At 49.2% G+C, this 10,174-nt stretch overlaps 1 long non-coding RNA gene across 1 annotated transcript; it reads left to right on the top strand.

The window, feature by feature from the left end:
* The first annotated feature begins 1,008 nt into the window (after positions 1–1,008).
* LOC147980351 (uncharacterized) lies at positions 1,009–4,613 on the top strand. The gene is made up of 3 exons (XR_015619273.1): positions 1,009–1,408; positions 2,913–2,987; positions 4,291–4,613. It is a non-coding gene; the product is annotated as an uncharacterized LOC147980351 (long non-coding RNA).
* Positions 4,614–10,174: the final 5,561 nt, after the last annotated feature.

Here is a 10,174-nt window from a genome sequence, read left to right as displayed (position 1 = left end):
AGGGTTGTTGTAGTGGGGCCTTGTCTAACTCATAGGTGACATAAAGGTTTGTTGTACACTACAGTAGGCTCTCCAAGAGTACCTGGAGATCCAGTTCGAAGGTATGCCTAGTTTTTACATAGTGCAGACATAGTAAATGCTCATTTCATTGTGTGCAAGTGCAAGAGATGCGGCACGTTTCATTATGTGGTGTTGTTTTGTTATAATCTCATTCTTTTGTGTTCACAGACTGGAAAGTATGCATATTCATCTTCCAAGGAGACGAGTAACTAGTTTGTGTCACCTTGCAGAGGGGTGCAATGAAGATAAGATTGAGGATTTACAAGTACAAGATGTTAGGAAGGAGCCTTGCAAGAGAAGTAGGAGCTACGCTGAGCCTCTTCAACCTACTAAGGTAAGTCACTGTATGCAACTCAACAGTTCAATTCCTTGTCTGTGTAACACCCGGGTAATCAAGCTACAGTAATTCCACGCCAATGGTGCCACATCACCACGGTTACTGTTACTAATCTACCGTTAGTTCAAAACCGAGTAAAATTCAAATTTAAAATGCAAGTCAAATAATTTAAAACTTCAAAAGTAAAATAAAAATGTTGGTGGTGTTGCCAATATTCACTAAGGATTTATCATGTAGATATCAACATCATTTGAATTCACAAAATACCCTAGGAATTAAGACAGTGGACCCGCATCAAATTAATTGGCCTTTTCAATTTCTAGAAATACTTCAACAATTAAAAATGCTCTGAAACTTTTTGTGACACCCCACCATATTGTAAATAAATTATGTGCTAAGTTTCGTGTTTAGAAAAATTCAATGGGTAGCTCAAACTATTGCAAAACAGTAAAGAAAATAGGAAACAGTCAAATAAAAAGAAAAACGAAACCAGATAGAAAAATAGGGAAAACCTATCTACTGTTGGACTCGACCTCAAGTGCACAGGGAGGCCCAGCCCAACTATGGGTCACCTCCGACCTTCGCTATAGTGGAGGCAGTAGGCGTGGAGGCCATCCGCCATGGCCACCGGCCACGCGTCGGCCATCCCGCGGACTTCCCCTGTCCCAGACGCCTACAAGGCCTTCCCCGCGCCCCTACCCGAAACCCTAACCCTCTCATTCTCGCCCCCTCGCGTCGTTGCTCTCCTCCCCGCCTGCGTCCGAGCTCAACCGAACCCCATCGTCGCCGTCGCGTCGTCGTTGCCATGACCATGGCCTGCCCTCGCCATCGTGAGACGCCCAGGGGGACTACCGTCGTCGTCCACATCAGCCCCGCCCTTCCACTCGAGCCTGGGAGGTCTCTGCCATCGCCATCGACGTGGTCTTCAACCTCCGGCCACTGCGACGCCATCGATGAATTCGTCGCCTTCACTGCGTCCCCGGCCTCCCCAACCTCGCCATTGAGCTCGCAGTGAGCTCCTCTCCCAATCCCCCTGTTTTCTCCTTCAATTTGTCGCCGTATGCATCGCCCCACGAGGACCAGTCGCCATGGTCGGACCTGGCCCGTCCATACCCCTGGTCGCGCCCTCGCGCGTGCTCGCACCGTGCCTGCTCTGTATGCCTCGCCCCTGAACGTCTCCAGCCGCGACGCCCGTCCGCGCCCGCCGACTGCAGCCCTGGCCGTGCGCCCGTGCTTGGCCGCCATGGTCGCCGGCACCGCGAGCCACCACGCGTGCTCGCGCACGGACCCCCTCCCTTTCTTCTCCTTGGGTCGACCCGGCCGCCCCCGCTCATCTTGCGCGTGCAGCGCCGCCGCACTCCTCGCGCTCGCCCCTGCTCACCACGAGCCGGCGTGCCCCCGCTGCCCTGCGTGCGCCTACAGCCGCCGGCCACCTCTCCTCCGCCCCGCCGCCTTGTTCCGGCCGGCACCCGCGCGACCCCTTGGCCGTCGGCACCCGCGCCCGACTCTCCCCCCCCCCCCCCCCCCCCCCCCCGGCGCACTACACCGCTGCCGCTACCGCCGGCAGCCGCCCTGCTGGCTGCAGGTGCCTCGCCGCCCGCGCGTCCAGCTCGCCTTGCCGGCGCGCGCAGTCCGCCGCTCGCCCCGGCCTCCTGCTCCTGCCGCCCCGCTGTTGCCCCGCCTGCCGCCGCCCCCAGCGCCCGCGCGCCATCGCCCTGCGCCCGCCTCCGCCTGCTGCGGCCGGCCGGCGAGCCTCGCCCCGCCGCACCGGGCTTCGGCCCCGACGGGCACCCACGCTCGCCCCGGGTTGCCCAGCCCCCTGGTTAAAAAAACAAAGAAAAAACAATAACTAAAATTAAATAAATAGATTAGTTAATTAATTAGGGAATTAATTAACCTAATTAATGTAGCTTAATTAGCTAATTAACATGTGATTAGCTTGATGTGTCAATGACAGTAGGACCCCACCACTAATTAGACTGATTTAAACAAATTGATAAAACACATGTGACATTGACATGCGGGTCCCGCACGCACTATTCACTGTGTTGACCAGTCTTCGTTGACCGAGTCAACTGGGCCATCCGACTCCACCTGTCAGCCCCTGGTGCACCGCTGGGTGCACTGCACCGGTTGCACCCAGCCCTTTTTTGAATTAGTTAATAAAAGCAATTTAGAATATGTTTAAAACTTTGAAAAATCATAGAAATTAAACCGTAGCTCGGATAGAAAAACTTTGTATATGAAAATTGCTCAGAACGACGAGACGAATCCAGAAACACAGCTTGTTCGTCCACCACACATCCCTAGCATAGCGAACACGTAACTTTCCTCCTCCGGTTCATCTGTCTAAAAACGTGAAACACCGGGGATACTTTCCCGGATGTTTCCCCCCTTCGTCGGTATCACCTCCTACCGCGTTAGGGCATACCTAGCACCGCCTATTGCCTCATTATGTTTTGTGATGCTTTGTTTGCATTATATTTATTGTTTCTTCCCCCTCTTCTCTCGCTAGACACCGAGACCAACGCCGCTGCTATCCAGTACGACTACGGTGTTGACGACCCCTCTCTCTTGCCAGAGCAACCAGGCAAGCCCCCCCCCTTGATCACCAGATATCGCTTATTCTTCTCTAGACTGCTTGCATTAGATAAGTGTAGCATGTTACTGCTTTCCATTAATCCTATCCTGATGCATAGCCTGTCCTTGCTACTACTGTTGTTACCTTTACCTGCAATCCTAATGCTTAGTATAGGATGCTAGTTTATCATCAGTGGCCCTACATTCTTGTCCGTCTGCCATGCTATACTATCGGGCCGTGATCACTCGAGAGGTGATCACGGGTATATACTATATACTTTATACATGATACATGTGGTGACTAAAGTAGGGTCGGCTTGTGGAGCACCTGCTAGTGATTCACGGATTGGGGGCTGAAAGGACCTTTGTCCCAATGGCCCTCTATGTGGATCTTTGTGACGAAGCGATAGGGCAGGTTGAGACCACCTAGGAGAGAGGTGGGCCTGACCCTGGTCGGCGTTTGCGGTTATTTCAAGATAACACGTTTAACGAGATCTTGGTATTTGATCTGAGTCTGGCCACTGGCCTATACGCACTAACCATCTACCCGGGGACAGTTATGGGCACTCGATGTCGTGGTATCAGCCGAAGCCTTCGTGACATCAGCGACTGAGCGGCGCGCGCCAGATTGGACTAGAACGCCTGCTAGGCTAGGTCTGCTTCCGGCCGCCCTCGCAACGTGCAGGTGTGCAATGGGCGATGGGCCCAGACCCCTGCGCCATAGGATTTAGACCGGCGTGTTGACCTCTCTGTTGTGCCTAGGTAGGGCTGCGATGTGTTGATCTTCCGAGGATGGGCATGACCCAGAAAAGTGTGTCCGGACAAATGGGATCGAGCGTGTTGGGTTATGTGGTGCACCCCTTAGGGAAGTTGATCTATTCGAATAGCCGTGTCCCTCGGTAAAAGGACGACCCGGAGTTGTACCTTGACCTTATGACAACTAGAACCGGATACTTAATAAAACACACCCTTCCAAGTGCCAGATACAACCGGTGATCGCTCTCTCACAGGGCGACGAGGAGAGGATCATCGGTTAGGATTATGCTATGCGATGCTACTTGGTGAACTTACCATCTACTCTCTTCTACATTCTACAAGATGGAGGTGGCCAGAAGCGTAGTTTTCGATATGACTAGCTATCCCCCTCTTATTCCGGCATTCTGCAGTTCAGTCCACATATGATAGCCTTATTCCATTTGGTACCAATGCATACATATGTAGTGTAGCTCCTTGCTTGCAAGTAGTTTGGATGAGTACTCACGGTTGCTTTGCCCTCTCTTTTCCCCCTTTCTATACCCGATTGCTGCGACCAGACGTTGGAGCCCAGGAGCTAGACGCCACCGTCGATGACGACTCCTTCTACACTGGAGGTGCCTATTACTACGTGCAGGCCGCTGACGACGACCAGGAGTAGTTTAGGAGGATCCCAGGCAGGAGGCCTGCGCCTCTTTCAATCTGTATCCTAGTTTGTGCTAGCCTTCTTAAGGCAAACTTGTTTAACTTATGTCTATACTTAGATATTGTTGCTTCCGCTGACTCGTCTATGATCGAGCACTTGTATTCGAGCCCTCGAGGCCCCTGGCTTGTATTATGATGCTTGTATGACTTATTTATGTTTTAGAGTTGTGTTGTGATATCTTCCCGTGAGTCCCTGAACTTGATCGTACACATTTGCGTGCATGATTAGTGTACGATTGAATCGGGGGCGTCACAAGTTGGTATTAGAGCCGATTGCCTGTAGGAATCCCCCTTCCCCACTCCTTGGCCGAAGTTGAGTCTAGTCGATGAAAATTGTTTTACTAACATGGCTGTGCGGCCCATGGGCCCACGTCACCATTGGGTGGTATTAGGATCTTTTATTCCTCGACCTATACTCTACTCTGATTTCTCTTCTAGTCAGGTTAAAAGGTTTTGCTAACTCTAACTCTAGGTTCTCGTAATTACTTCCTTCCGGAGATCCCCTTATTACAGATGATCGTCTACTGCACCAGAAGATTTTGAAGATACTCTTCGATCATTCCCGAGACCCTTGTGCCCTTTGCATTTTCAATTCCCTACTACCGATATATCCATATGGATAACGACATACACTTGTTGTTCATACCATTACTCTGGGTTTCTCTTGTTGTTACAAGATGCATCGTATTGCTCTCTGACTTTTAAGAACCCCTTGTACCACTGTCTTGTAGTTCCTTGCCGCAGAATTACCCCTACGGATACTTTCTCGCACTTACCGAGTATCCACTCGTCCTAGTTGTTCATGTGTTTCACAGAAGTCTTCGAAATACCATTCGATCTTCCGATCCTCAGCAACCTATTGCTTTGGAATTTCTTGCTTGCTTTCATTATGATTATTCCCATAAGTGTGGTGATCTTATTAGCATCCTTTATCATCATCATTTGAGTCCGTTGATTCAATATGTTGCGAATAATCGCAATCCTTAGAATTTGTTCTTCCAGCCTCAGACGTCACCCTGAACATGAGTTGGTTCTCGGCAATTCAAACCTTGATTGATTGCCGATCTATGACTATTCAACTCATTTATCTTTTGATCAGAGCCTATGCTTCTGATTCATTGATTTGGAAATATTAATTCTTTTGCATTTGAGCTTTGAGTTAGTCAGTTGTTTCTATAATCTGACCTCATTTGCATTCTTTCTTCCTCTGGTTGAGTACCGATGCTCACATCAGATCCCTTGTGGACCACCAGTATCAGGACCCCGATTCCAAGTCACATCAATCTAGCCGGTAACACCTCATATCACTTTGCGGCCTCACGCACGGTATCCCACGGTGTCGCCTTACCATGGCCCGGGACCGTTTGCGCCTTTTGGCTCACGTATATGATAGTGTCGCTAGCATCCATATGACAGAGAACCCGGGCTGACATGGCTAGTCGTGAACCCAAAGCGGCACAGACCTATGGATACAGGCATACATGAATCACATCAAACATGTCGGTCATCAGTGAGTGATTTCGGGCTGTAGCACTGGGCTATCAAGACTCCGGGGAACCCAGGCTGTAGCAGGCTAGGCAGGACTCCGGATATCACCGCGTGACATTTCCCCGAAGGGACAGACATAGGAACGAAGTGAAACACATGCCGGCCAGTCAAGTGTCCTGAGCAGTAGTGCTGGGCTAGCAGGACTCCGGTGAACCGGGCTGTAGCGGACTACTATGGCTCGAGGAACACTAGACTACATTTCCCCATAAGAAGGGCTGCCAAGGATAAACAACTAGATTGTCGGATCCCACTCATACCAAGCATTTCAATCATACACACAATATGCCCGATATGAGTACATACAACATGGCATCACAACAAAACTCTACAACTCAAGTACTTTATTTAAAGGCTCCAGGGAGCCATACATAACATGTTCATACAGATAGGGGTCACATGACCCGACACTCAAGTCATACAAACATACAAGCACATGCGGAAGCAACTAGTCTGAGTACAGACTCTAGAAGAAAGAAGGCTTCTTGAAGCCTGTCTATCTACATAGGGCCCTCCATGGCCAGGATCACCACCTGGGTGGCTAGTCACTCGTCGACGTCAAGATCTACGTAGAACCCATCGGAGGGGGCGGTGTTGTCGTCTGAAAACAGTAATTAAGCAAACATGAGTACAAAGGTACTCAGCAAGTCTTACATCAGAACCTACTATACATGCTTATTCTCAAGAAGGTGGTGGGGTTAATGCAGCAAGCCAGCTTTGACTCTTGGCTAAGCTATCCTACGGAACTCCACCAGTAAAATAGTTTTCGCACACGAGTCCACTACTCACCAACACAATACTCCACGGGGATCCTCCCTCGTCATCCTACGAGAGGGCCATCCTCGGTACTCACACTTATCTTGAGTCTTTTAGTAGTATCCATTAACTTGTCTATGAACTGTATAGGCAACCAAGTAGTCCTTTACCGCGGACGCGGCTATTCGAATAGTTTTATACCCTGCAGGGGTGTACTTCTTCATACACGCTTTCACCACTTACCGCCGTTTACACGACATGTACTCGGCAACCTTCAAGCGGAAGCCCAGCGAGGGTGTCGGCCACGGCCTACCTAAACACTTAAGTCTCTAGTCCAGGTTTATCGCCTATCCAGGTTCCATCCGCAGGGAGTCCGGCCGAGGTTTCCACATACGGCCCCGAACGATGTGTACAGGGTTCCCGAGACACCAAACGGGTGACTCGGTACACCGTGCCACGGTGTATCTACCGCAACATAGCCCACCCCTAGGGTCAGCGCTACGCACGGCCGCCAACACATAACCTACAAACACCAGAAACTATTTGCAACTCCTGGACAGAGTACTAGGGTGATTAAGAAGCCGAGAGGGTCCATTCGTTTCGGGCCCAATGTACGGTAGTAACTACATCTTAAATCACACATACAGATCTCAGTTCTTATGGACGGCCTCAATGAAACTACCCACCATGTACTCCTATATGGCCTCTCATCGATACCTTTACCAAAACATGTTCAACACATCCCTCATATTACCGACACAAGCATTTCACTCTAGCACATCACCCAGATGAACTAGACCTGACACAACTCTAAGCATAGCAGGCCTAACAAGGTAGGAATCACATACATGGCTCAATCAACTCCTACACATGCTAGTGGGTTTCATCTAGTTACTGTGGCAATGACAGGTCATGCAGATGATAAGGGTTCAACTACCGTAACACACAGCAGTTTGAACCGCGTTGTCTTAATGCAGTAAACCAGAGCAGAAGCGAGAACATGGGTTTGTATCGAAATGATCAATGGGTTGCTTGCCTGATGGAGTGGTAGTGGGATACTGCCCTTCAGTTGGATACTCGTGAATATCCTCGGAGGCAGAACCTACCACGAAGAACACATCGGAACACAATCAACACAGGACGATATGCAACAATATGATGCATGCTATGACATGGCAATATGAATGTGTCTTGGCCTAATGCAAGTTATAACAGAAAGGAATGAACTCATTTGAATCAAAGACTCAAATATTAGCTCATTAAACATGGCCTTAATAGTGCATTTCCTTATTATGCTTAAACAGCAAGATAAACTTGTTTTGTCATGCATGAAACCATTACAGATGGATAGATTGAATTTTTCTGATCATTTTTCATATATAAATCTTTGCATTTGGAGCTATGGTTGATTTTTTATGATTTTTAGAAGTTTTGACTATTTTCTGGAATTTCCTATTAAAGAATAAATCCAGTAATTTAATTACTGCGTCAGCATTACGTCAGGGTGACGTCAGTGGTCAACGGGGACGTCCAGGTCAAACCTGATTGGTGGGTCCCGCGTGTCAGTGGTTAATTAAACTAATTATTTTTAGTTAACACTAATTTGATTTAGTTAGCAGAGGGGGGCCCACTTGTCATTGACTCAGGGGAGTCAAACTGGGGTCAAACCCCTGGTCAGTGGGGCTAATCCCGCCGGCGACTCAACGCTGGGGAGGCCCAAGACGGTGGCGCGGCTCGGAAAATGCCCACAGGGAACAGGCGAGGCCGTTCTTGGGCTCGTTGGAGAGCTCTTGCAGGCGCGCATCTAGTGGTGGTGGAGGCCGGGCCTATGGTGGCCGGAGACAACGACGGCGAGCTCCAAGGCGGCGGCCGGAGTTCGGCCATGTGCGGGGTCCAGGGGCGAGGGGGTGGCTCTGGCGTCGTCTACGGCGAACGGCAGCGAGGAACGCGCTCGGGCATCACGGGAGAGAGTGAGGGAGACGAGGGGGAGAGTGAGCGAGGATGAGAGGGGGACGTGGGGGTCGCGTGGCATCCCTAGACGTCTCCAGGACGTCGGCAGAAGCAGGAGGTGGCCGGCGTGTGGCCGCGGACGCCGGCCACGCGCTCCGCGTCCTTCTGGCGGGAGGAGGACGACGACTGGCAGCCAGTCGGCTGGGCCGAACCAGGTGGGCTGGGCCAGCACAGGTAAGGCCCAGGTAGCTTCCCTCTCTCTCTCTTTTATTTTAATTTGTTTCTGTTTTTCTATTTAACTGCAAATGTTGGGCTTTAATTAAAATACTAAAACGCTTCCAAAAATCCTGAAAATAATTTTGGGCTTTGTTTAGAATATTTCCAACAACAAACATTTATTTCCAGAATTATTTGAGAATTTAAATTATTTTATAGCATTTAAATGCCCAAATCCAAATACTTATGATTTAATTCAATGACCTTCTATTGACCTAGAAAATTGTGCACCAATTTTGCCAGAGGTTTAACCCAAGACAAAGAGGATGAACTTTTTAGAAGGGCATTTCAGGTTCATTGAAAATAATTTTAGTAAACCCTAGTTGTTTCCAGGGGGTGTTGGGGGTTTCTGCTTTCCCCATTTAAAATTTAAGAGAAATTTATACATGATGCACACTCTAATGCTTGAACTAGCTAGGGTGTGACAACTCACCCCACTCAAAAGAATCTCGTCCCGAGATTTAGGATCCTCCGGGAAGAAGGTGGGGTACTCGAGTCGAAGACGATCCTCCCTTTCCCAAGTGGCTTCTTTCTCGGAATGGTGTGACCATTGAGCCTTGAGAAACTTGATATTATGACGTCGAGTGGTACGCTCGGCTTGATCAAGGATACGAACGGGATATTCCTGATATGAGAGGTTATCTTGTAGATCAAGCATTTCGTGGTCCACTCCATGGATGGGATCCGCGAAGCAACGCCTGAGTTGAGAAACGTGGAAGACATCATGAACTCTGGAAAGATGCGGAGGTAGTTCCAATTGGTAGGTAGCTTCTCCTCGTTTGGCAAGAATGCGAAAGGGTCCAATGTAATGAGGAGCCAATTTGCCTTTGATACCGAAACGATGGGTTCCCTTTAACGGAGTAACCCGAAGGTAAGCCTTCTCGTCGACTTCATAGATCATAGGCTTATGTTTACGATCATATTGACTCTTTTGACGAGATTGGGCTGTTTTCAATTTCTCACGAATAACGCGAACCTGCTCTTCTACTTCCTGAATCATATCCGAGCCAAAGAGTTGTCTTTCCCCGGTTTCTGACCAGTTAAGAGGCGTTCAAAATTTTCGTCCATAAAGAACTTCGAAAGGAGCTTTGCCTAAGCTAGCTTGATAACTATTGTTATAAGCAAACTCCGTGAAGGGAAGGCATTTCTCCCAACTCATTTCGAACGAGATGACAGAAGCTCGGAGCATATCTTCCAGAATTTGATTGACTC

The sequence above is a fragment of the Triticum urartu genome, chromosome 3A (genome assembly GCF_056163025.1).
Source record: "Triticum urartu cultivar PI428250 chromosome 3A, HENAU_Tu73, whole genome shotgun sequence".
In the NCBI taxonomy this organism is placed as follows: domain Eukaryota; kingdom Viridiplantae; phylum Streptophyta; class Magnoliopsida; order Poales; family Poaceae; genus Triticum; species Triticum urartu.
Note: the sequence above shows the minus strand (reverse complement) of the source record. Positions and strands in the feature narration are given on the sequence as shown.